Source organism: Procambarus clarkii, chromosome 83 (assembly GCF_040958095.1).
Source record: "Procambarus clarkii isolate CNS0578487 chromosome 83, FALCON_Pclarkii_2.0, whole genome shotgun sequence".
Taxonomy (NCBI): Eukaryota; Metazoa; Arthropoda; class Malacostraca; order Decapoda; family Cambaridae; genus Procambarus; species Procambarus clarkii.
This window is the reverse complement of record NC_091232.1, coordinates 2,965,855-2,993,147: the sequence shown is the minus strand read 5'-3', so window position 1 is coordinate 2,993,147 and position 27,293 is coordinate 2,965,855. Positions and strand designations below refer to the sequence as shown.

The 27,293-nt window shown below is 42.8% G+C and overlaps 2 protein-coding genes across 2 annotated transcripts in view; one reads left to right on the top strand and one right to left on the bottom strand.

Moving 5' to 3' along the window:
* LOC138358340 (putative proline-rich protein 21) overlaps nucleotides 1-27,293 on the bottom strand; it is a 167,752-nt gene that overhangs the window by 138,884 nt on the left and 1,575 nt on the right. The gene's annotated exons all lie outside the window — the stretch shown is intronic.
* The window catches only part of LOC123768757 (carbonic anhydrase-related protein 10), a 295,413-nt gene continuing 290,682 nt past the window's right edge, over nucleotides 22,563-27,293 (top strand). Inside the window, exon 1 of the mRNA XM_069316276.1 lies at nucleotides 22,563-22,904. The gene's annotated coding sequence lies outside the window, so the exon portion shown is untranslated. The remainder of the gene's footprint in view (nucleotides 22,905-27,293) is intronic.

Here is a 27,293-nt window from a genome sequence, read left to right as displayed (position 1 = left end):
GTTTGTAGAAAGCCTATTGGTCCATATTTCTTGATGCTTCTATATTGGAGCGGAGTCTTGAGGTGGGTAGAATATAGTTGTGCAATAATTGGCTGTTGATTGCTGGTGTTGACTTCTTGATGTGTAGTGCCTCGCAAACGTCAAGCCGCCTGCTATCGCTGTATCTATCGATGATTTCTGTGTTGTTTACTAGGATTTCTCTGGCGATGGTTTGGTTATGGGAAGAGATTATATGTTCCTTAATGGAGCCCTGTTGTTTATGCATCGTTAAACGCCTAGAAAGAGATGTTGTTGTCTTGCCTATATACTGGGTTTTTTGGAGCTTACAGTCCCCAAGTGGGCATTTGAAGGCATAGACGACGTTAGTCTCTTTTAAAGCGTTCTGTTTCGTGTCTGGAGAGTTTCTCATGAGTAGGCTGGCCGTTTTTCTGGTTTTATAGTAAATCGTCAGTTGTATCCTCTGATTTTTGTCTGTAGGGATAACGTTTCTATTAACAATATCTTTCAGGACCCTTTCCTCTGTTTTATGAGCTGTGGAAAAGAAGTTCCTGTAAAATAGTCTAATAGGGGGTATAGGTGTTGTGTTAGTTGTCTCTTCGGAGGTTGCATGGCTTTTCACTTTCCTTCTTATGATGTCTTCGATGAAACCATTGGAGAAGCCGTTATTGACTAGAACCTGCCTTACCCTACAGAGTTCTTCGTCGACTTGCTTCCATTCTGAGCTGTGGCTGAGAGCACGGTCGACGTATGCGTTAACAACACTCCTCTTGTACCTGTCAGGGCAGTCGCTGTTGGCATTTAGGCACATTCCTATGTTTGTTTCCTTTGTGTAGACTGCAGTGTGGAAACCTCCGCCCTTTTCCATGACTGTTACATCTAGAAAAGGCAGCTTCCCATCCTTTTCCGTCTCGTAAGTGAAACGCAGCACGGAACTCTGCTCAAATGCCTCCTTCAGCTCCTGCAGATGTCTGACATCAGGTACCTGTGTAAAAATGTCGTCAACATACCTGCAGTATATGGCCGGTTTCAAGTTCATGTCGACTAAGACTTTTTGCTCGATGGTACCCATGTAGAAGTTTGCAAACAGGACACCTAGGGGAGAACCCATAGCGACCCCATCTACTTGCTTATACATATGCCCATCCGGGCTCAAGAAGGGTGCCTCTTTAGTACAAGCTTGGAGTAGTTTCCTCAGAATACTTTCTGGCATGTCAAGAGGAGTACAGGCTGGATCACGATACACTCTGTCGGCTATCATTCCGATTGTCTCGTCCACAGGTACGTTGGTAAACAGCGATTCTACGTCCAACGAGGCTCTTATCCCTGTGGCCCGTGCGCCCCGCAGTAAGTCCACAAATTCCTTTGGAGACTTCAGGCTGAAGGCGCAAGGAACATAAGGAGTCAGCAGGCCGTTGAGTCGCTTTGCCAATCTGTACGTGGGTGTGGGTATCTGGCTAATGATTGGCCGAAGTGGGTTTCCAGGCTTGTGCGTCTTGACATTTCCATACGCATATCCAGGTTTATATTCCCCAATGATCTTTGGCAGGTGGAGTCCGGATTTCTTGGCGTTCACAGTTTCGATCAGTTTGTTGACCTTTGCTTTTAATTCGGCTGTAGTGTCCTTCGTTACCCTTTGGAACTTAGTTTGGTCAGAGAGTATGATGTTCATTTTCGCCAGATATTCGTCTTTTTTAAGAATGACATATATTGGCGACTTGTCACCTCTCCTGACAACTATCTCCTTGTTCTCACGAAGGCTTTTAGCTGCCGCTCTAAGCTCGGGGGACAGTATGGTGCTTCTGTAGCTGTATTCAATATCCATTGTTTCGTGTTCTGTCTTGTGTTGATACTTTTAATACCCTATTAATATCCTCTAATGCCACATCATCCTTCCCACCTCACTCAAATGTAATGCCACATCACCCTTCCCACCTCACTCAAATGTAGATATAAAATCAGGGAAACGCAAGTTCTAATCAGTTGTGTATTTGTGAAGTCTTTGAAAATGTAATAAGTTTTACGAAACGCGCCCGTGTCGCGTCAGACTAGAAATAAAAATGAATTTTGGAGAAGTGATTTTTGATTTACCTCCAACAGTGAAGCATAATGTACGAAAGATTGAGAAAATTCGTGTTAGAATTATTAATCTTACTTTTTCGGTCATATTTAATAAAATATGTCTACAGGAAAGACTGCTACCAAAATATATATATATATATATATATATATATATATATATATATATATATATATATATATATATATATATATATATATATATATATAATTTATATCATTTATATTACAACGAAATACACATGATATATATAAATTCACACGAACTTCACATGAAGTTGCTTGACAGTCGACATTCGAGATCTAAGAGACGGAGCTCAACCCCCGGAGACACAATTATGAGTACACAATTACACGAGTACACAAAGATCAATAAGTCATGGTGGTTCCAGAAATAATACATGTAGTCATTTTTTAATGAACTGAATATGAACATGACGATTGGCGCTAACTAGATACACTATTTTAAATAAAAATTTGAAATTATACGAGAGAATAGCGTCAGTTTAATTTTTTTTAATAGTTCGATAGTTCGATCTTGAAAGGAAGTCATATTCGATATATACACACATTCACACATACATGCATACACCGCCCTGGAAAATATATTGGTAGGAGGGGGAATATGATCATAATATACAATATTCTTTGAGACAATAACAAAGTGACCCAAATACAAATGTTTAACTGGAGACGAGGACACGGGGTGGGAACTGTATACATCAGACGAATCACAGTAATGTTGGCAAGTCTTCTTTAGCATAAAGAGGTATGCTTCCTTACAGGTATGTAAGGAGGTACTTCTACAGTGCAAGACGAGCCACAGGTATGTAAGGAGGTACTTCTACAGTGCAAGACGAGCCACAGGTATGTAAGGAGGTACTTCTACAGTGCAAGACGAGCCACAGGTATGTAAGGAAGTCCTTCTACAGTACAAGACGAGTCAGAGTTATGTAAGGAAGTCCTTCTACAGTGCAAGACGAGTCAGAGTTATGTAAGGAAGTCCTTCTACAGTGCAAGACGAGCCACAGGTATGTAAGGAAGTCCTTCTACAGTGCAAGACGAGTCAGAGTTATGTAAGGAAGTCCTTCTACAGTACAAGACGAGCCACAGGTATGTAAGGAAGTCCTTCTACAGTGCAAGACGAGTCAGAGTTATGTAAGGAAGTCCTTCTACAGTGCAAGACGAGCCACAGGTATGTAAGGAAGTACTTCTACAGTACAAGACGAGCCACAGGTATGTAAGGAAGTACTTCTACAGTACAAGATGAGCCACAGATATGCAAGAAGCACGTTTTTAGTGCATGAGGAGTGCCCCGATGGACTTATAAAAAGAGGCAAAAGAGCATTCTTCCATTGAAAATTTCATCATGAGAATTCCCAATAAAAACCAAGTGAGTGAAATCCAACGCAATAAGCGGCAAGCAACTCTACATGGAGTCCAGGAGCTGAATCCCAAATCACATGGTCACATGGGATTGTATAATACATATACTTGAGTACACACAACACACAAACACACACATACTCTAACAGAAAAGCGTAATCGAGGCGACAAAATGACGCAAAGAAAAAATTACACACACACACACACTTTTTCTTGCTATTATTTAGCCATTCTGAAAGTTCTTCTCGCTTTCAAACCTTCATTTTTGCGAGTTTTAGGAAATTCGAAGTCCGAGTGTTGCCGTGCGGTGTTGCGTTGAGTGCAAGGGGCGGTGTTGCGTTGAGTGCAAGGGGAGGGGGGGAGGGGGGGGGGGTGTTGCCTGCTGGAGTTGGGACGGAAAACTAACAAAGTCTGTGCAAATGTTTGCCTGTCAATCAGTTCCATAATCCCCAGTTCCAATCCCCAGTTCCACAATCCCCAGTTCCAATCCCCAGTTCCACAATCCCCAGTTCCAATCCACAGTTCCACCCACATTGGTGGGTGTTAAATAGGTGAGAAACTGCGAGTCATCTAGCATTAAGGATCGACTGACCTGGTGTGACTAACCTTAATATTTAATGTGTGTGTGTGTGTGTGTGTGTGTGTGTGTGTGTGTGTGTGTGTGTGTGTGTGTGTGTGTGTGTGTGTGTGTGAAACAAACCACCCATTCCGTCACCTCCAAAAATAAAACTATCAACATCGCAAACTTTCGTTAATAATGCCTTGAAAATTTGGAAACTTTTGGTTTATTGAAATATAAATGCAACATTATTGTTAAATTTATACGTAAAGAGATATTACGTATTTAAAAGCATTAATCCATCGTTTACAGATACATATAAATGACACAATATTTAATTTATATATTAAGTACTCTTATAGACTGTGGGTTGGTTGGTGTTGTCGTCGTTGATCCTTCTCTATGGACAACCCAACCCACAACTCGGTAGAGTGCTTACACTTCACTAGGAGATCACACTAGGCGCTTCTGGCTCTTGGAGAGGGGCTCCACGTCACACGTTTAGGGGATGCGGCTCCAACACTCAGCCTCGTTGTCACGTGCACACACCCACTCGAGCCGCTGTGACTCCCCACTCTCTCCTTAGGTGATATGATCTCAATCCCTTTTTGACTTATTAGTATTACCTTTTACCCTGTCCAGAGCAGTGGTTCTTGGTTCTTTCTCTCTCTCTCTCCTTCGTTACTACCTCCTGGGAAGCCTCACTAGGACAAGGGCAAACACCAGCAAATTGTGACACATTTACTGAACAAAGCACATACACGATACATACACACATATAATAATAATGAATCCTATACTCTATAATATCACAATCAGGTTGCACTCCAATACCATCAGAACTCTATTATCAGCTTATCCAGTGGTATCCTATCTCCTGGTTCACCACCTGATACTATTAACCTCCTCAAGTTGGTCAAGCCTACATACACTGTTGCACTATCAGCAAGATAATGTATATATAGAATACCAGCATTTGAATGCAATAACATATATCAGTATAAATGTTCATCGATACACAACAATGATTAATCGATCACTGTCAGTCCTCGAGCACATACATCTGTAGGTAATCAAACCTACGACTGCAACTCTAAACTTCAGTATAAAAACTCCTTGACATAAGAATGCCAACAGTCACTCACCTCTCACTGCGTCTTGCACGCTACTGACAACCAAACACTATCAACTCCCTACAAGTAATCCACCAGAACTTCCCCTTCCACCTCTAGAAGTTCACAACCCTAATATCCTTAGGTTCTTCCGGGCTTCACTACCAGGATCCTCTGCAGCTCCTCCAGGCTGCTATCATGAAGTTTCCTTGTGCAACTACGGTGCTTCACCCTTCTGTTAGGTTCTTCCACAGCTCTCTTGGCTGCTACACCACCTCTACAGAAGCACGTGACACTCCTCTTCACTGCTGCTTCTCCTCACAGCTCGAGGTCCTCTGCTCCACTACCTTGGAGTCTCATCAGCTACATCATCTGCTGGCTTCGAAGTTCTCAGCAACTTCTTCCCCAAAGACAAACCTGCAACCCATCGACGTTCCAATAAAATGTTCCCCTTTAACACATAAACAAAAATAACCACACAATATGCTTGCCTCAAACCTCTATCTGTCCTCTACATACAGTGAGAGTGGACTCCCCCGTTTTGGGCGGGTCCATACTCCACCTCGCCTGGCGGCGGTCCTCACTCGCTGGGAGGGTCTTCCTCCATCCGGAGCCAGGCTCCCTCAGTCGTCCGCCAGCGCTCAGAGGGGGTGGACGTCGCTCCGTGTTCCTCCCTCTCCACTCTCTTATTTCAGGCTTTCTGCCTTATTAAAACACGTCTAACTTATAAATAAACATTGCTACTGTCGCTGGGCACACGACCAACTACAAGTGATCACTATGAACTGGCGTATATCGTGCTTACCACAGATTAATTGGTCGAGGGCGCTTTCCCTCTGACGGCGTCTGGTCAGGGCGCTCCCACGGCCCCCCAATAATGCCTCCGGGCGGCTTAATATTCACTAATTATCGTCCACGACTTGAGACCACACGTCCCCAGCTCGATTCCACAGCTGGCACGTCTGCACACTTCTCTTCTCTTAGAGATATATCACTAGGGGTTCCCTTCTGACGGGAGCTCAACGGAGCGCGGCTTCCCCCTGCGATGTCTGGCACTCAAGTGAGGTCAAAGCCCTTCCAGAAGCGAGCCTCACGCCTCCAGCAAAATGTCCACATCTCCTAGCCAGTCATTTATCTATTTTCTTCTGCATTGCCCATAATCTCAAACTGTTACACATATCCAACCAACTATTTTACATCTGCGTTATCACCTCAATACTTGCTAGACCTTCTAGTTAGGTCAGGCTTGCTGAATAACTCTCAAGAAGGGAGACTCGTTTCTCCTGCAGGCTGAGATCATAACAGTACATATAACAAGCCAGTTATACTGGTAATATTGGAGGTTATGGGAATATAAACACACTGTGATATAGAACATATAACACACCATAACATTTTAGGGCATTGAACAGTGATGTAACATTTCAGGGCAACACAATCACTTTTATACAATAGCAGACATACGAGAATACAGTAGAGATATCAGATTAGGAGTCTGTACGTTAGAAAACCGACGGTTAGAAATGCGTGCTCAAAGAACTAACTCTTCGATTCTGAAGGCAAAATCAGGTTAATAAAAATAGGTAAGCACACACACTCACACACACACACACACACACACACACACACACACACACACACACACACACACACACACACACACACACACACACATTACCGGCAGACAGTTGATTGACAGTTGAGAGGCGAGAGCCAGAGCTCAACCCCTGTAAGCACAACTAGGTGAGTACCTCTAGTTGAATACACACACGCGCGATTTCAACACCAGCAAGTGTAAGGTAATGGAAATGGGAAATTGATACCAAATGGGCGCTGCAGAGTGAGTGGAAACTCCCTTGAAAAACTAGAGAAACAATCTGGAAGTGAACATAAGACTAGACTTCGAAACCTCTTATAAATAGGATAACATCATCTTAACATAGGATATCATAGGATAACATCATCTTAACATAGGATATCATAGGATAACATCTACTCTTAACTAGTAACACATCACTCAGGGACCTAAATAGGGAGCTGTTTAGATCGATGTTCACTATTTACGTGAGACCAGTTTTAGAGTATGCTGCCCTATCCTGCCCTCCCCATCTATCTTTTAATGCTTCAACTGATGTTCATCTACTGTTTATTATAAATTATAATGTTTACTGTTTATTATAAATATTAAGTAAAAGATAGTAATTGCAAGTTGCAATTGCTACTATTGCAACTACTATCGAGGTTGTTCCTGGCGGTAATGTAACTAATACTGCTCCTAATGCTGTTAATTCTGCAACTACTGGTTGGTCTAATGCTGCTGATGGGGCTTTTGATATGACTACTGCAGCTAATGGTGCCATAGTCATTATTGCTGCAGCTGAGTTTGCTTTTGCTATGACTTCAGTACTAATAGCAACAACTGATATTGATCTTGCTATTAATATAATCTTCCTGCTGTTTTGGTGACCAATGCTATTCTGTTATGCTATCAGCTATGCTGCTGCTGGCTCGTCATGCTGCTGCTGTTGCTCTAGCTGGTAATTAACATTCCTTTTATATCTTCCTTTGAGTATTACATATGCGAGCATGTCCTCACGCTTCGCTAACCCATTTCCATTTCATTAAAGTCTTGTAATATCTTTGCCTTAATCTTAGAGCAGGTGGTTCTGTTTTCGTCTTCCACTCAGCAAGTGTTTTCAACGTGTAATGAAAGATAAAGTTTTTTCATAGTGATCTATTTGCGTTTGAGCTGGGTTTTTGTCTTGTAAATGGCTTCGTGTGGATTACGTGACGTGTTTTTAGTGATTTGAGGATGAATATGTTATACTTACACTACACTACACACAGAAATCACAATAGCGTGATGCATCTAATGAACAAATCCACTGCTGTGATCAAATGAACAAATCCACAAGGGTTCGAACTTGTTCGAACCCTCTTCACGGCCCATGTGGATTTGTTCATGTTATACTTATCACTCTTCTGTAGCTCCCGGTTTCTCTCTCGGTTTCTAGTTCTAGTTATCTTGTTCTCTCTCTTTCTTTCTGCTTCTCTCTCATTGTCTTGCTATTGTCGCTGTCTTTGCTTCTCCCTCACAATATTTTCTTCCGTCTCACTCTGTGCTTCTTTCAATGTCTTTCTGTCCCTTTCCGCTTCTCTGTCTCTCTCATTGTCTTGCTCTCAGTCCATCTCTGCTTCTCTTTTTATCATTGTCTTGCCTCGTCTCTCTTTCGTAGTTCTCTCATCTATCTCGCCCATAAATATAAACAAGCGTTTTATTTCTAATGATGCACCATTCACCTGTACATCATGAAGGCGAATCGTCGTCAGATCATTGAAAGTTAACCAATCGTCGACTATGAAAATATTGCTAAATAGGCGAAACCAGTCAGTGTTTTTCCGCAGAGTTCTGTTCATTCAAATAATGCTACCTTGAGGTGCTTCCGGGGCTTAGTGTCCCCGCGGCCCGGTCGTCGACCAGGCCTCCTGGTTGCTGGACTGATCAACCAGGCTGTTAGACGCGGCTGCTCGCAGCCTGACGTATGAGTCACAGCCTGGTTGATCAGGTAAAAATCAGGTATGCAGCTATACTCTGATTTTTTTTAAATTAAATGATCCACTTTCACAATGTTGTATTATCTATTGCAACGAGTGTGATGGTTGGGTCGATAGACCGGTTCGTAATGGTTGTGTGAGTCAATAGATGAAAGAATTGGTTAATGAATGGGTGAGCGGATGTATTAATTTGATTGGTTAATAAAGTAAATATCAATAGAAGGCACCAAACCGGGAGATTGGTGAATAAAGAGGTGGATATATGGATAGCTGAGTGGATAGAACCTCTGCCTTACCCTCGAGGGGTCCGTGGTTCGAGTCTAATAGAACCCCGGTGAATGATATGGACAAATGTAATGATATTTATATAAACAATTGAATTGACTGATTTATGAACAACCATATTAATAAATATATGTACGAATTATCAAGTGAATAACTGAATAACTGCATTACTACATAACTGCATTACTACAGCCTTCCAGTTTCTCCATACTGGAAGAATGGCATGAAGAAACGAATAATAAATCTGAATTGAGAGATGCTAAATTCAGGGACTTCTTGTCAGAGCGCTGCATATAAAGCTTAATACATCTCGGCAGGGTTGGGTAATACCGGAGCTCCCGCTACTCTTCCCTGTCATCTAGGACCATTTACCCCAACAGCTGCTCCAGCGCTGAGTGGTTCTAGAGAGACACTGTGGAACCCAAGGCTTTGTATTGCGTTCTTTGACCAATTTACTGGCGCCTAGATTCGTTTGCCGAGTTTGCAGCGAAGGACAGATTCGTTAGAACTCGGACTTTAAGCATTAACAACACACACAGTGTAAGAGAAGTATGCACATGTTACACAAACTTCTCAGTCTAGGAGAAGTAGTTACAAAGTTCATCTCGAGAAGACTAAGTTGTTCTCTGCCAACACACAACGTAACTGTCCCTAATTTCCGCTTCTTACAACTTATAACAAGATGTAACAACTTTATTACAAGTTTTTTTTTGACGTATTAGAACGTTTGTTACAACTTGGTATCTTGGTTGTTACAACTTGTTAGGTGTTAAAACTTGATCTAATGTTGTAATAACGTCGTAGTTGCGTCGTGTGCTTGGCTGATTGTTACAATGCTAAGAAGGAATTATTTATTGAACGAAGGCTTAGCTTATGTAGGGTCTATCTTCTGTTTCAACACTTATCTGCTTTCCTGAGAGCCATCACTGAATGCTGTCAACTGATCATTCTCTAAAGATTAGTCAAAGGCTTGTCAAGCCATCAGACTACTATAATTAATACATTTATGCGCATGACACAACTAATTATCTTAGAACTTTCATCAGTGCTTTGCTCACTTTCTGTATTAGGAGCGCACATATCTAAGTCGTATTGCATTCACAAATGAGTGTAAGCAGAATCAATATACCTAAACAACCCTAAGGCCTAATTATAAATATAAAATAAAATAATAGAATTTGAATTTGAGAAAACGCAGATTATTTGAAACTCTGAAAAATGTACGCATTCATCTTTGGAGACGACATTATCTAAGATGGGCAGAGCCAGAGGATGGGGTGCGGTCAGTCAATCGACATAGTCCATCCTCAAAACATGTACAAAAGTCTTCTGTTCCATTGTTCTGGTGCGAGGCAATGGAACAGAAGACAAGATACAACTGAGTGTGTGAATCTCGTTTCAATACAAGAAAAATCTGATGCAGCAAAGATTAATAATAAAGTATGCCAAAATAGTTAATAATAAAGTATGCCAAAAGAGTTAATAATAAAGTATGCCAAAAGAGTGAGTTAATAATCAACAGACACTATCCCAGTGTAGCTCTGGCTTTATAAAGCTATTACAGACGATACATAATCTAAAAATAATCTACTCATCATCTTGGCACAAAGAATAAGTCACTATAAAATGACTGGAAGAGCCTAACCTACACACATACACACATGTTGACCAAACCACACACTAGAAGGTGAAGGAACGACGACGTTTCGGTCCGTCCTGGACCATTCTCAAGTCGAATGTCAAAGAGAGAATCGACAATCTCGAGAATGGTCCAGGACGGACCGAAACGTCGTCGTCCCTTCACCTTGTAGTGTGTGTGGTCTGGTCAACATACTTTAGCCACGTTATTGTGACTCAACGCCTGCACACACACACACATATTGAGATGCAAGTTACTCTACGTATCGGCCCTCCCCGGTACATTCTCTCAGCTCTCTCAAGATTCATTCATTCCTCCGGTACATTCTCTCAAGATCCAGAACGAAGGGAAATATCATCACTGGTTTCTAACATGTATTAAATGTCTTACGTATGTTATGACGTCTCCCTAGCAATAATGACATAAGATAACCCATGTTCTTGTATCTAAAAATCCCATCTAATCTAATTAGTTAGGCGTCTTAAGAAGAGGATATAGGATAAAAATGCCTTTGTAATCCACGGATCGAAAGTATCCTTGAAAACATTAAATATATATGTATATATTCTACGGATTCTATCGCTAGATAGAAGTTCTGGGTATCTTCAGGTTAGAAGGTTTGTATTCATGTCCTCGACATGATTAGCTCATGTCCTCTACATGATTAGCTCACGTCCAGGACATGAGATACTCGGTGGGTCCCATGAACTTATGGACCCGCCTCTCAATCCCAGTGACGTGTGCGTCTTATTAATATTATGTAATTTATAATTAGTGGAGCCGGCTCGTGGTCCCAGGAACCAAGTAATAAGGGCAAGCATGTGGCCAGCCACCATCAGTTGGGGAGTTTATAATGTTGGGTCTGACACGCCTGCTTCGCTGCCAACACCGCCTCTGACACCTCCTGTGACATCACCACCTCTGACATCTGTGACACCACCACCTTTGACACCTCCTGTGACACCACCACCTCTGACATCTCCTGTGACACCACCACCTCTGACATCCCCTGTGGCATCATCTGCGACATCAACCGTAACACAACTCCCCACAACTAATGATCTAATAAGGAAACAACGAGGTAAGTTACATACTCTCATTAACTAATGGTTTTAACTCGACGTTACTTCCAAGAGACGCCCACTAACACACGGAGATACCATTGTGTGCAGTGAATCTCAAAAACATTAAATTTCTTAAAAACTAATTTTTGGACGAAATAGCGTAATAATTCTCACGCGTTTGCGAATACAAATTTATTTTTGAAATGTCCATGATGCCAGAGAGAGAGGATAGCATTACACAGTTTTAAATATGCTTTAATACCTCTGGCGAATTGAGTGAATCGTGAGTTATTATCACTATACTTGCTCGATATTTTGTAAATATTATTAAAAGCAGGAATTCATAGCCTCATACATCAGAGGTGCTATCTGAATTTCACCAATCAGTGGCTTCTTAATTTGGCCGACCACTGAACGAACGCCTGCTGAGAAGAATTCTGGTGGAACAGGAATTAAGAACAAGAATCATTGTAGTGACGACTGCCACACGAAAAGCTGTGTTTACTAATCGTCATATGGTCTATTTTAACCCTTTGTTTTGGGAGTACAGCTGTGTTGCAGCTAGAGGCATGACCAATGTAAACACTGAAGGTTCTCACTCATCCAGAATCCTCTCCCATGACTCTAGAATCATTAGGAAAGAAGACAAAAGTTTGATTCAGGCGGCCGTCGCGTTTGGTAGCAGCACTACGCCACATCAGAGTGTACGCGCGTAATGTATCAAACCTTGATTTGGTATCGACTCGATCCCTCGGTTCCCACCCTAGTCCTAAATGGCTACAATATAACCCCAAGTCACATTATTTTTTAACATACCAATGATTCAGTGGTTCAAGGCGTACGCTTGGGCGAACCAAGGTTATAGGTCCAAAATCCTCCGAATGGCTCCAAATTGATTTTCTCAATACTAACACTAATAACAATAGCAACAATAATAATATAAATGATACAAGGCCATCAGAGCATCTGGACGACAAGTACACACAACAGGGGAGTGAATCAAGAAGCACAAGACAGCCTCCTGGAGTCAGAAAGTCGAGGAACGAGATGGAGTTGAAGAAAGATTGGGATCTAAATAATCCACGCTTCTCCTGCTTTAATGTAATTAAAGTCTTAACGAATATAAATAAGGAATCTAATAAAAAAAGTTTCCAAATACATCTCGTCCCAGATATATAAACCTTAAGTCAAAAGTTTTTGTTTTATTTCCCTTAAGAAAGAGAGGAAGAAAGAGGAAGGGAGAGAAGAGTAGAGAGAGAAGAGGAGGAGAAACACGAGAAAAAGGGGAGAAACACGAGAAAAGGGAGAGAGAAAAGGGAGAGAAAGGACAAACTGAAAGTAGAAAGTGAGAGAGACGTAAGTGAAAGGAGAAAGTGACAAAAAAAAAAGAGAGAGAGAGAGAGAGAGAGAGAGAGAGAGAGAGAGAGAGAGAGAGAGAGAGAGAGAGAGAGAGAGAGAGAGAGAGAGAGAGAGAGAGAGAGAAAGAGAGAGAGAGAGAGAGAGAGAGAGAGAGAGAGAGAGAGAGAGAGAGAGAGAGAGAGAGAGAGAGAGAGAGAGAGGAGAAAATGAGTGAGAGAGAGAGAGAGAGAGAGAGAGAGAGAGAGAGAGAGAGAGAGAGAGAGAGAGAGAGAGAGAGAGATCACATTAAACATAAACATTCACTCCTGGAGAAAAAAGAGTACCAGAAGAGACTCTAGAGGCGAGGAATCGATATCAAAATAAAAAGAGCCATTGGTCCTGGCTCATTAGCCACGCAAGACGAGATAGAGAGAGCTGATGGTGATGATGATGGTGATGATGATGAGGATGATGATGATGATCGCATCTGGGACAAAGCTCTCGCATCTGTCGTCAAAGACCTTTTTTTATCACGTCTTTTTACCATAGCGTACACTCGTGAGATTCAGACAGGCGTGAATGACGAGCGGAGTCTCTTTTGATATAGAGTTTAAACCTTGATTGTACTCCTACAGTCCTTGACACACACACACACACACACACACACACACACACACACACACACACACACACACACACACACACACACACACACACACACACACACACACTAAGGAATCATTCAGAATCTTGTACACAGCATATGTAAGACCAATCCTGGAGTATGCGGCCCCAGCATGGAGCCCGTACCTTGTCAAGCACAAGACGAAGCTGGAAAAAGTTCAAAGGTATGCCACTAGACTAGTCCCAGAACTAAGAGGCATAGGTTACGAGGAAAGGCTGCGGGAAATGCACCTTACGACACTGGAAGACAGAAGAGTAAGGGGAGACATGATCACAACCTACAAAATCCTCAGAGGAATCGACCGGGTAAACAAGGATAAACTATTCAACACTGGTGGGACGCGAACAAGGGGACACAGGTGGAAACTGAGTACCCACATGAGCCACAGAGACGTTAGAAGGAACTTTTTCAGTGTCAGAGTAGTTAACGGATGGAATGCACTAGGCAGTGATGTGGTGGAGGCTGACTCCATACACAGTTTTAAATGTAGATATGATAGAGCCCAGTAGGCTCAGGAATCTGTACACCAGTTGATTGACAGTTGAGAGGCGGGACCAAAGAGCCAAAGCTCAACCCCCGCAAACACAAATAGGTGAGTACAAATAGGTGAGTACACACACACACATTGTGATGTGCTAACATGTGAACAACTATATACTAATGCCTTCAGTATTACACCTGTAACACTGATGTGTCATAATTTTCATTTTATGCTCTCTCCCCTCTTATAATACTTATAATATTACATATATCTGATGAACTCCCAAAGTTTATAAAAAACAGTTCAAATTAACTAAAAGTCAAAACATTGGAGCAAGAGAAAGATCTCTCCACACTAAGTCTCTCCTTATCCCCCTTTCCCGTTCTTATACATCTCATTTTTTCCTTTCCCTCCTCTCTCTTTCCCTTCTCTTTACCATCTCCTTCCTCCCCAAAAGTCTCCTGGCCTCCTGAAATGACCCCTTACAGTCTAAGCTTTTTATGAGATAATTGTGAGTTATGAGCTGTGTACCCATACTTCAGCCCTCCTTTATGAGAGACTTTGGTTGATTTACGCATGAGGGGTGGAATTAATAGATGGTGAGGGGGGGGGGGAGAGTAGACCGCGAGAGGGGGAAGTTGGTAGGGTAGTGAGGTGGGGAGGGGGGGGGGAGAGTAGACCGAGAGAGGGGGAAGTTGGTAGGGTAGTGAGGTGGGGAGGGGGGGGAGAGTAGATCGAGAGAGGGGGAAGTTGGTAGGGTAGTGAGGTGGGGAGGGGGGGGGAGAGTAGACCGAGAGAGGGGGAAGTTGGTAGGGTAGTGAGGTGGGGAGGGGGGGGGAGAGTAGATCGAGAGAGGGGGAAGTTGGTAGGGTAGTGAGGTGGGGAGGTGGGGGGAGAGTAGATCGAGAGAGGGGGAAGTTGGTAGGGTAGTGAGATGGGGAGGGGGGGAAAGTAGATCGAGAGAGGGGGAAGTTGGTTGGGTAGTGAGGTGGGGAGGGGGGGGGGGAGAATAGATCGAGAGAGGGGGAAGTTGGTATGGTAGTGAGGTGGGGAGGGGGAAGTTGGTAGGGTAGTGAGATGGGGAGGGGGGGGGAGAGTAGATCGAGAGAGGGGGAAGTTGGTAGGGTAGTGAGGTGGGGAGGGGGGGGGAGAGTAGATCGAGAGAGGGGGAAGTTGGTAGGGTAGTGAGGTGGGGAGGGGGGGGGGGAGACGGAGGTGGTTCGGTGTAACGCGAGATGTAAAGGTTAATCTGTGGACCGCTGCTTTACCCGAGATATTTGTGTGTTGTGAAGTATAGGTTTGTGCACCTGGCACATTTGGTTTTTCTTTACGAGAATCTGCATTTAGTTCTGCAGTGTGAGGTGCTCATTCAGAGCCGGGATGGGTAGTCATTCCAGGTGTGGAATGGCCAGGCACTCGGCTCTGAGAGGGCCAGTCACTCGGCTCTGAGAGGGCCAGTCACTCGGCTCTGAGAGGGCCAGCTACTCGGCACTGGGAGTGCCAGTCACTCGGTTCTGGGAGGGCCAGTCACTCGGCTCTGGGAGGGCCAGGCACTCGGCTCTGGGAGGGCCAGGCACTCGGCTCTGGGAGGGCCAGCCACTCAGCTCTGGGAGTGCCAGCCACTCAGCTCTGGGAGTGCCAGCCACTCAGCTCTGAGAGGGCCAGTCACTCAGCTCTGAGAGGGCCAGCCACTCGGCTCTGGGAGGGCCAGCCACTCGGCTCTGGGAGGGCCAGCCACTCGGCTCTGGGAGGGCCAGCCACTCAGCTCTGAGAGTGCCAGCCACTCAGCTCTGGGAGTGCCAGCCACTCAGCTCTGAGAGGGCCAGCCACTCGGCTCTGGCAGGGCCAGCCACTCAGCTCTGGGAGTGCCAGGCACTCGGCTCTGGGAGTGCCAGCCACTCGGCTCTGGCAGGGCCATACCCAGAGCTGATATAGATTTATATCTCCATGAGTGACCATATAATGGTGGTCATTCAATGCTGTCATTCAGCACCAGGACTGGTAGTCATTAGCGTTAATGACTGCCCAATTGTACATTGATACAGCACAACATTTAAAAGGCTCCCTTTACGTTAATTGTAGACAGTAAATGTTTATTTCAGTACGAATTTATCATGATTTTTCCCCCATATGACAAGTCATGTCTTCTTCCTGGCGTTCCCCTCTCAGCTTCACCGTGCCAGGGTGGTCTGATGATCGTGGTCTTCTACCACGCAATCACCTCTTCTCTCCAGAGGTCTTTTTCTTCTCCTTTTCTGACGCATCTCATCACTGAGAACCTGGTAAGGCTTCTGCCATTCACTTCCCAGATGCTCGAGTCCTTCTTATTCAGTCCCCGGAGTCTGAATATCCCCCCCCCAGGCTCCCTCACCTTCCCCCCCCCCCTCACTTTATCCCTTCATATTCACAGGGTGAATATGAAGGGGGAGGGAGGGGTGGGGGGTGGCCATACGGTCTTTAAGGGCTCTTTATCATTCAATAAAGAGACACTATACATCCGCTATGGTGCTCCTTTTACTGATGGTGACACCCATTTTCCCCTACAACCCCTTCAGCAATCATAATAGTGACTATTTTACTTCCTAGGGGAAGGGGGGAGAGGATGGAAGGGGATGAGGTGGGGGAATAGGGGTAGGGGATGGGTCTCCTACCTGTTCAGACGTTTTCTGAGGGAACCATCTTCACTTCTGATGCTCCCAGATGCAGCGGCTCACACGTCGTTGGGAGAGGACGTCACGCAACACTCCCACTTGTGATTTTCTCAACTCTCAGCCTAAGTGGAAAGAGAAAGAGCATGAATGGTGTTCTTTTATTAGTAACTATGATATAATGTACACAAAAATAACTTCTCTGTTATTCAGGCAACCCGTCCTCTTAAAAATAACGTCACTTTTGGCCCGTATGCGCGGCGCTATGGCCAAATTTGGACGTAATTTGAAATGAAATCGACTTACAAAAGTGACGTACTGTTCCGTTTCCTGTTTGAGTCGTCTGGCTTTCTCGGCAAGCTTAGAAGAGGAAACTTTCCATTAAAGTTTTTCATACCGTTTTGAAACTTTATGAGAATTTCCTGCCCACCTAACCTATCACAGGACCCTTAACTTACTGTTGTTGAAAAAAAAAATCCCAATTTTATTTTCATTTTTTTCCCATTTTTAAATTACGTCCATATTCGGCCATAGAGGCAAACGGCCAAAAGCGACGTTCTTTTTAAGAGGACAGGTTGATTCAGGAACGTTTTTCTATCCTATGGAGGTAGTCACTCACAGATAGTTGCCTCTGGAGTAAACTCTAAGACTGGTTACAAAATCTGACTCGTAATTGGCCTTAAAAAAACGAGCAACCTAAAAATGCAGGTCAACTTCCTCCACAAGTTGCAGAGACTTGTTTGTGTTCTAAGTTCTACACTCAACAACAGCACGTTAAAAATTAATGTAAATTTTGGAAAGATAACTAAAGCAGCTTGTTGAATGTATAGTTTGGTTGTGTTGACGCCTCCTATCTATCACTATCTCTCGCTCTATCACTCGCAAACCTCACTATCACTCGCTATCACTAAACCTCACTATCACTCGCTAACTTGAGAGTGAAGTTGACCAAGATTATGCCATACTGTCTTTACCGGCTGTAACGAAGCTGTACTTTCGAAGTGACGTACTGTACTGTGCTGTACTGTAACGAAGCTATAACGAAGCTGTACTATATCCGCTGTACTTTCGTTGGGAATATTACTATATCGTCGGAAATGATATAGGTATATCAGTGTACTATACCGTCGGAAATGCATTATGCATGGCGAGGTTAGGTCATAAGATTCGCGAAGCTGTAGCCGTGTAACCAATTATTGATTAACAACTTAAGGGAGTCGATTTTTTTTAAGAAAATCATTTGCAAAAAAAAAAAAAATTATCCGTATTTTGAAACCTTCATTTAGGTCAGTTGGGGCAAATGCTCTTCAATTACTGTTGGAATTCTTCAATTCTTCAGAATTGAAGAATTCTTTAATTCTTCAATATTTTTTACCACTCTCTGTCTCATTTTATTTCGTTGTGGCCAGAGGCTTACCGAGATTATACCCACATACGGCATCACACTTCTCTGTCCAACTACTTGGACGGTAGAGCGACGGTCTCGCTTCATGCAGGTCGACGTTCAATCCCAGACCGTCCATAAGGGGTTGGGCACCATTTTTCCCCCTCAGTCTCATCTCAAATCCATATCCTGACCCCTTCCCAGTGCTATATAGTCACCATTTTTCCCCCTCAGTCTCATCTCAAATCCATATCCTGACCCCTTCCCAGTGCTATATAGTCATAATGGCTCGGTACTTCCCATGTTACTTCCCTTCTCTTCTCTGTCACTGTTTAAGTAGCTCTCAGAATCCATGAAAAACCCATTCCAGACGTAGGCTTTTCTTTGTAAAATAATTTATGCTAACTTGGATTCAATTTTATATAGTCGCCTTTTGTTTCATTTGACCTTGAATGTGTTCTTGTTTGTATTCGAAGTTTGTTTTCACCTGTCTCCCAAGTGACAGGTAAACACCTGTCACTTGGGAGACAGGTGTTTACCAACATTTAATATACAGCCTTATTTCAAGACGTAAATGTTGATGCACATATAGTCGAATAATCGTCTACTCTTAACTAAATATAATCTTAACCTACTGATGGGAGCCGGTCGGCCGAGCGGACAGCACGCTGGACTTGTGATCCTGTGGTCCTGGGTTCGATCCCAGGCGCCGGAGAGAAACAATGGGCAGAGCTTCTTTCGCCCTATGCCCCTGTTACCTAGCAGTAAAATAGGTACCTGGGTGTTAGTCAGCTGTCACGGGCTGCTTCCTGGGGGTGGAGGCCTGATCGAGGACCGGGCCGCGGGGACACTAAAGCCCGGAAATCATCTCAAGATAACCTCAAGATGACCTTAACACAACAATGAAGAGCAGCAACTCTCAGCTAACAATCTGTGTAACACTCAATACACATTTAAACTTTTCTAGCAAGTCATTAATGCTGATCAATAAACTCTCCAATCACTTTTTGAAACCTTTAAAACACAATATTCATTATCACTTAAAAAATTTGATATAGTAATCACCTTTTCCATATTATTATATATCATTATATATCATTAACATATTCCTTGGTAATATTATTTGAAAATTTAATACGCTGAGGAGAATAACCACACAACACCCGACCCCCTTATTAGCTCTTAATGATTCAACATTCTTGATTACAACTAAGAATTGAATAATTACTCCTAAATTGCTCCTTCCCCACTGACCAACCACCCCACCACCACCACCACGAGGCCCGATTCACTGGCTTTAATATAGAACCTGCGCTACAATGCAACCCTCAGGCACTGGGCATTACATTAGCATTCATTTTCAATTTCCGACGTAGGTGCGATTGCATTCAGCAAGAATGGCCAGCAACTCATGTTTATATTCATTAAGTAACTCGCAGCCCCACACACAGAGTAATATGGCGGTCACTCCTCTAATGGCCCACTATCTCGTGGCTACAGTGATTTGATCAGAAATGAAAATAATATTGGTGATAGTGAAGGAATGGTGATTATTTAATGGTGATATATATGGTTTTGATTGAGATCATAATGTTCATGATGACTGTGGTTTGAATCCTGTGTTTATGTCGTGTTAGTATGTTTGGGTTACTGGGATGCTAGGAAGCTTTGGTTAGTGGGATGCTAAGAAGCTTTGGTTAGTGTGACGCTAGGAAGGTTTGGTTAGTGGGATGCATGCGGAGGGTAAGAGGCGTGGGGGAATAAAGATGGGAGATATGAAAGAAATGGGAGACATTGCCGGATACGAATGGGGAAGAAGGGGGGGGGGGGGTAGAACAAGGCCACCTGACCAAGATACCCGGTAAAGAATAACACTATATTCTTTTCTTATGGTAATATATTACCAGATAAACTCATATATACACACAAAAAAGTAAAAGGTCTAAATATCAATAAAATACATCAAATATAATATTAAGTAAAATATCACGGTGATAGAATAATACCACCACTCAATGTGCAATTACTCAACCAATTGGTCTGCAAGACAGAGCGACGGTCTTGCTTCATGCAGGTCGGCGTTCAATCCCCGACCGTCCACAAGTGGTTGGGCACCATTCCTTCCCTCCCCCGTCCCATCCCAAATCCTTATCCTGACCCCTTCCAAGTGTTAGTCTCAGGGGTAAAGCACCAAGCCATTATAGTTCCCTTCCCTTCAATGAGATTATGATTTGGAAGAGATTAGATAATCGGAATATTAGTGATGGCTCAAGCTATTTCAGGTTAAGACTAAGAATTAAAAAGTCACATCTGTACATATGTAGATTATTTAACATATTTCGAAGAGGGCCTTTTTAAATAGGTTTATATCTCCTCTTAATCATTAAAAAGAGTTGGTTATGTACATTATTGCACGTGAGCAGAGTCGACTTCACTGGGATGATCCTCTTTTATGTAATAACCAAGTCTTTTTTTTTATTCCACTAGGGGAAAAGAGGTAATGTTTGTCTGACTAACATTTACGCAGGCAAGAGAACTTTTTTCTCGGCTCTTCTCTCGCTTACTGCCGCTCTATTCGTATTTATTAGCCCCCTATATCATAAATATATTGTCCCTTTTTATCTCCCTTTCCCCCTCTCTATTTCGTGAATGGGGGAAGAGAGAAAGAAAAGTGTTAAGTGATATTTGTTTCCGTTGCAATCAATATGCGTGATAAGTCAGGATCACACACACACACACACACACACACACACACACACACACACACACACACACCCTCTGTTAACAATTAGGTGAGTACACGGCGGGACCAAAGAGCCAAAGCTCAACCCCCGCAAGCACAAATAGTTGAGAACACACACGCACGCGCGGCCTAGTGGACAGCGATCAGGAGTCGTAGTCCTAAGGGCCCGGACACGATTCACAACCGAGGCAGACAAAAAAATAGTCAGAGTTTGTTTCATTTGTTGTACTATTTACCTAGCAGTAACCAGGTACTGGGAAATAAGACAGCTACTACGAACTGCATCCTTCAGAGGGAATATCCTGTGTGTGTGTGTGTGTGTGTGTGTGTGTGTGTGTGTGTGTGTGTGTGTGTGTGTGTGTGTGTGTGTGTGTGTGTGTGTGTGTGTGTATGTGTGTGTGTGTGTATGTGGGTTAGAGAGAAATATATGTAGTAGATATTGCAGAGGAAAATAGATCGAGAGTCAGCACATTGGATAACCTATGATTAGAAAGGCTAACCATAGGTTAGATAAATCACATAAAATGTGATTTATACATTCTCAAGACAAACGACTTGAGAATGGTCCAGGACGGACCGAAACGTCGTCGTCCCTTCACCTTCTAGTATGTGGTCTGCTCAACAGAATAACATTGTTACCTATCCTACTGTAAAGGATATATATTACACGAGTCAAAGTCCTCAAGATGACGCAGATGTGTCTATTAGTAATCTCACAAGAAATCTTAATAGGAGGGGAGCAAAATGACCCACTAAGCTGTTGTGTTGCGCGCCACCTCCACTGCCGTGTAATTTGCCCATTATAAATTTCAGCATAAAAATAGTGATGAAGTGTGAGACGTGAGCTGATGGCCCCGACAACTTCAGCACCGAGATCAATGTCTTGATTTGCAGGACAAAGCAACGCGACTGAAGGCTATTTACATGTGGACATTTGTCTCTACATCACGGAATTTGTGAGTGAAAAAACACACGTATATATATACGTTTACGGGAACGTGAATTCTTAATACAAACGTAGAAAAACAATCATGACCACGACCTTCAATACAGGTCTTAGTACGACAAATACACACACTTGAAAATACACAGAACATCGGCAAACACAATTACTCAAGAGAATTTCACTGTTGTATTTGTGTGTGTGTGTAATTACCTAAGTGTAATTACCTAAGTGTAGTTATAGGATGAGAGCTACGCTCGTGGTGTCCCGTCTTCCCAGCACTCTTTGTCATATAACGCTTTGAAACTACGTGTGTGTGTGTGTGTGTGTGTGTGTGTGTGTGTGTGTGTGTGTGTGTGTGTGTGTGTGTGTGTGTGTGTGTGTATTTATTTATTCATATATATTTATCATTATGACTATAACCCTTCAGAAGATTCGAACCCAGGCGACCAGGGGGTCTCCCCTAACCCCCTGGATTAGAATCCTTTCTGGAGGTCAAAGGTAAAATAGGCTCTTGCTGGCAGGTATGGCAGAGGGTCGTTAGTTCATTAGAGGTGACAACGTAGGTGTGGGGGAAGAGCAGCAACATGTAGGGATGTCCCCAGGGGCCACTCTATATAAGCCATCCACTTGCAGGCCAGGAGTCAGTGTGTCTCTAGCCCGAGAGGCGAGAGGGTGCCAGTGTGCGGTGCTGCTGCTGGTGGGTAGAGTGAGCGTGTGCGCGCGCGTCAATCGCCTCTCTGCATCCTATCAAACTTTTGGGAAACGGCTTCTAAATGGCCGTCCCTATACTGCAGAATATATGTTTGTTCCACTCGTAATTAGAACTCAAAAGTGACCATCTTTCAGAGAAATATCGTGTGTTGAACACACACATGTTCAGTGCTACTATGCATGTGACATAACATTTTCTCGTACAGTCAAAAAAATTTCGGAATGCAGCTGATTACAGTCTGAAAATTGGCGTGAAAGAAGACAATAATTACTCCTCATTCCTTATGGAAAAGTAAGTAAACAAATCATACAAATACTATAGTCCAATATTGCATTATTATTTGTGTTTGAGATAGCTTAAATCAGTAATATATATATATATATATATATATATATATATATATATATATATATATATATATATATATATATATATATATATATTACTGATTTTCTGATATATATATTACTGATATATATCTCAATTTTCCGTATTACAGAAAACTATACTAGGAGAAAAAATAAAAAATAAAGAGGAAAACGAAACTAAAACTAAAGAACCGGAGAAGAGAGAGGGAAGGAGATGGGGAGAAAAATAAAGAGACAAGGAGATAAGAGAGGTAGATACAGATAGCATAGGTAGATAGCAACACGAAATAACGCTGTTCAAGGACTCTTGATACGGTACAAAACAGCAGTGTACCGTGTTGTAACTTCAGAGCCAGTTCCATGTAACCGGTGGCACTATGTACAGTGCCACCAAGCAGTGTGTGAAAAGGGTGTGTGTGTGGCACTGTAAAGAGAGGTTACAGTGTTTAGTGCTGAGTGCTTCAGCAAAGGTGCAGCACTGTGCTGTAGTAAAGACACTTTATTTTGCAGGGATATTCCCGCGAGGGCCTTAAGCCTCTGGCTGGCCCTAAGTGTTAACCATTCCTCGTGTTTGTGTTACTTAAGCTGGGAATAAGTAATTATAACTCATGTGTTCCCTTTAATAAGATTATGTCCAAAGTTTTTAACACCTGCTCTGTTGAATCTCAGTTGAAAATCTTATTGTAGTTGTAACTGTGCACTGTGTTAGATAATGTTCCAGTGGTCTGTTGTGGTTGTAACTGTGAACTGTTTCAGATAATGTTCCAGTGGCCTGTTGTGGTTGTAACTGTGCACTGTGTTAGATAATGTTCCAGTGGTCTGTTGTGGTTGTAACTGTGCACTGTGTTAGATAATGTTCCAGTGGTCTGTTGTGGTTGTAACTGTGCACTGTGTTAGATAATGTTCCAGTGGCCTGTTGTGGTTGTAACTGTGCACTGTGTTAGATAATGTTCCAGTGGTCTGTTGTGGTTGTAACTGTGCACTGTGTTAGATAATGTTCCAGTGGTCTGTTGTGGTTGTAACTGTGCACTGTGTCAGATAATGTTCCAGTGGTCTGTTGTGGTTGTAACTGTGCACTGTGTCAGATAATGTTCCAGTGGCCTGTTGTGGTTGTAACTGTGCACTGTGTTAGATAATGTTCCAGTGGTCTGTTGTGGTTGTAACTGTGCACTGTGTTAGATAAATGTTCCAGTGGTCTGTTGTGGTTGTAACTGTGCACTGTGTTAGATAATGTTCCAGTGGTCTGTTGTGGTTTTAACTGTGCACTGTGTTAGATCATGTTCCAGTGGTCTGTTGTGGTTGTAACTGTGCACTGTGTTAGATAATGTTCCAGTGGTCTGTTGTGGTTGTAACTGTGCACTGTGTTAGATAAATGTTCCAGTGGTCTGTTGTGGTTGTAACTGTGCACTGTGTTAGATCATGTTCCAGTGGTCTGTTGTGGTTGTAACTGTGCACTGTGTTAGATAATGTTCCAGTGGTCTGTCGGGCATGTCTTCACAGTGCTGACATTTCCTCTCATCTTCTGCACCTAAGGGCTGAGTGCTGTATATATATAGATTTATACAGCCGAGGTGGTGTATATTAAGCCGAGTGCTGTAGCACGGTGCTACAGTGTACTGTGCCAATTACTCCAAAACAGCAGCAAACACAATGAAATTAGTATAAAAGGGGGGATACAGTCGGTAGACTAAATATCAAAGTTTACGTTTTGGTATAAAAGAGGTTGAGTCCGGTGTGATAAATGCGATCATAGAGGATAAAACTCCATCAGTGTGATGTGATGTCACAGAGCACTCTAAAAAACAATTTCGGAATGCTATTGTGAGACAGAGGCGTATAAAGATCTGCATTAAACGCAATACAGGAGACAGAAAACAAATATATATATATATATATATATATATATATATATATATATATATATATATATATATATATATATATATATAAATATATATATATATATATATATATATATATATATATATATATATATATATTGCGAGGTTTATATTGTTGAGTAGTGTATATGTTGTGTGTCGCTCTGGTGATGATGGGGTGCAGTGAAGGTGGCACTGACTATCCCAGTTAGGTAGTTACGTATTGTGTAAGGGCCATTCAGACGACAGGACAACACTCAGGGGATGAATAGTTAACAGTTTCTCATATTGTGAAATAAATATTTCTCAATTAATGTTGGTGTTTTGGGGAGGTAATCCTACACCTTCTCACTTACCTCCTTAAATACTCACTCACACACTCACACACACACACACACACACACACACACAACCATCACACACCTTTAAAACTTGAAGTATAAGCTATTTGTAGATCATTTAATTACTGGTCTGACAACCATTCAAACCATGACCTGATTCACTTTACACCAGAACCTTATACCATTCATACCATGACACGAGGAACCTTATACCAGAACCCACAACCATTCATACCATGTCCTAGTGCACTCTACACCAGTACCACCTTTCCTACTTCCCTCTCTACAACCCACCAAAGGTTCCAGCTCTCCTCTTAGTATTGTGTTAAGAACACAAACAAAACACTTTAGTTTCCCCTTCTCCACCAGGCAAAAAATATTAATATTGTTGTATCTGTTACTTAAAAGACTCTGTGTATACACTGTAAGAAATGAAGCCATTAAAAGGAGATAAAAAAAAATAGGAAGAATCCACTGCTAATTGGCATTCATCAGACGATGTGGCCAGAGTGAGGGAGGGAAGGAATGGTGGAAGAAGAGATAGAAGGAGGAAATGTTAGAGGAGAAGGGGAGAAAGAGTGATTTGGAGGAGTAGGTGATTCTCTACACCTTTGTCAGTGCTCTGTACAACCATTTATCCCCAGTGATTGGTCCCTCGTGGTGGAGACTGCAAGTCTCCACCACGAGGGATTGATTGATTGAGGGATTGATTGATTGATTGATTGAGGGATTGATTGATTGATTGAGACTTGCAGTCTCAATCAGGGGATTGAGACTGCAAGTGATCCCCTGAAAACTGCAATAATTTCCTTGGACATTTCCCCGCGTAGATAAATGCACGAGCCTCGCCGGACAGATATATCAACTTTTTCCGACAGCTGCAAATACATATCATCCACAAAACTGCATCGATTAAGAATCTTACTTGCAATACCTTTCTGTGCGGACGATGAGTCACAATAACGTGGCTGAAGTATGTTGACTAGACCACATACTAGAAGGTGAAGGGACGACGACGTTTCGGTCCGTCCTGGACCATTCTGAAGTCGATTGTGAATGGTCCGACTTCTTATAATCGACTTGAGAATGGTCCAGGACGGACCGAAACGTCGTCGTCCCTTCACCTTCTAGTGTGTGGTCTGGTCAAAATACCTTTCTGTTTCTAATACTACATATCGACCACCATTCAGTTGAACCGAACGTGCCTCAGGCTTCACCACCATCAATAACTGCTCTTCCCCCCCCTAACTACATCACCCTGTGCCTGTGTGTATCAACAAATGTCCCCTCTTCCCCCTCTCTTCTCCTCTCCCTTTCCCCTCTCTCCTCTCCCTTCCCCTCTTCCCTCACTTTCCTGCCCACTGCACGAGCTAAGCTTCGGGATATTCCCACGTATGGAATGATCTTCACAGATGTCTCCATTCATTTCGTCTATCCTGCTCCAGCCACCCATACTGCATCCATACAGCTATCCTCCACCCTTTTAGTAGCATGCATCCATCCATCTTCATTATCCATGGAGGGAAACCTTTAATTTACCTTCCATCCTCTCTACAAGCATCCATCCATTTTCCATCTATGGAAGAATCTATCCATCAACCCCTTCGTCCCTAGTGAAAGCATCTATCCCTCTATCGCTTTCATCCGTGAAAGCACAGGTCTGTCTACCTTCTTCCTTCCCTGGACGAATCCATCTCTCCTTCTCCTTGCCTGGAAGCACCTGCCTGCCATTTCCACAATTGGGCTGGAATCCAGCAATAGCATGAGACACGCGGACCAGCTGATCAGTCAAATGTTGACGGAGCTTCCAGCGAGTTGACGGTCACGGAACAATACAATCAGAGCCGAGGGGGAGGAATACAATTGCTGTCTAACAGGAAAATGCAATCACAGCCGAGTAGAACAATCAAAGTATAGGGCCGAATGGAACGTAACTTTGAAAACCGTGTTGTGTAATACAATCACAGCCGAGTTGAACAATACAGAAGAACTAGTTAAGAGTTTAAATCAATCCAAATATTCTTACGAGAGGTTTCAGGGGGGTTTTGTGATGTTTTGTGATTACTTTTTCTTATGGTTTGTGATCTTAAT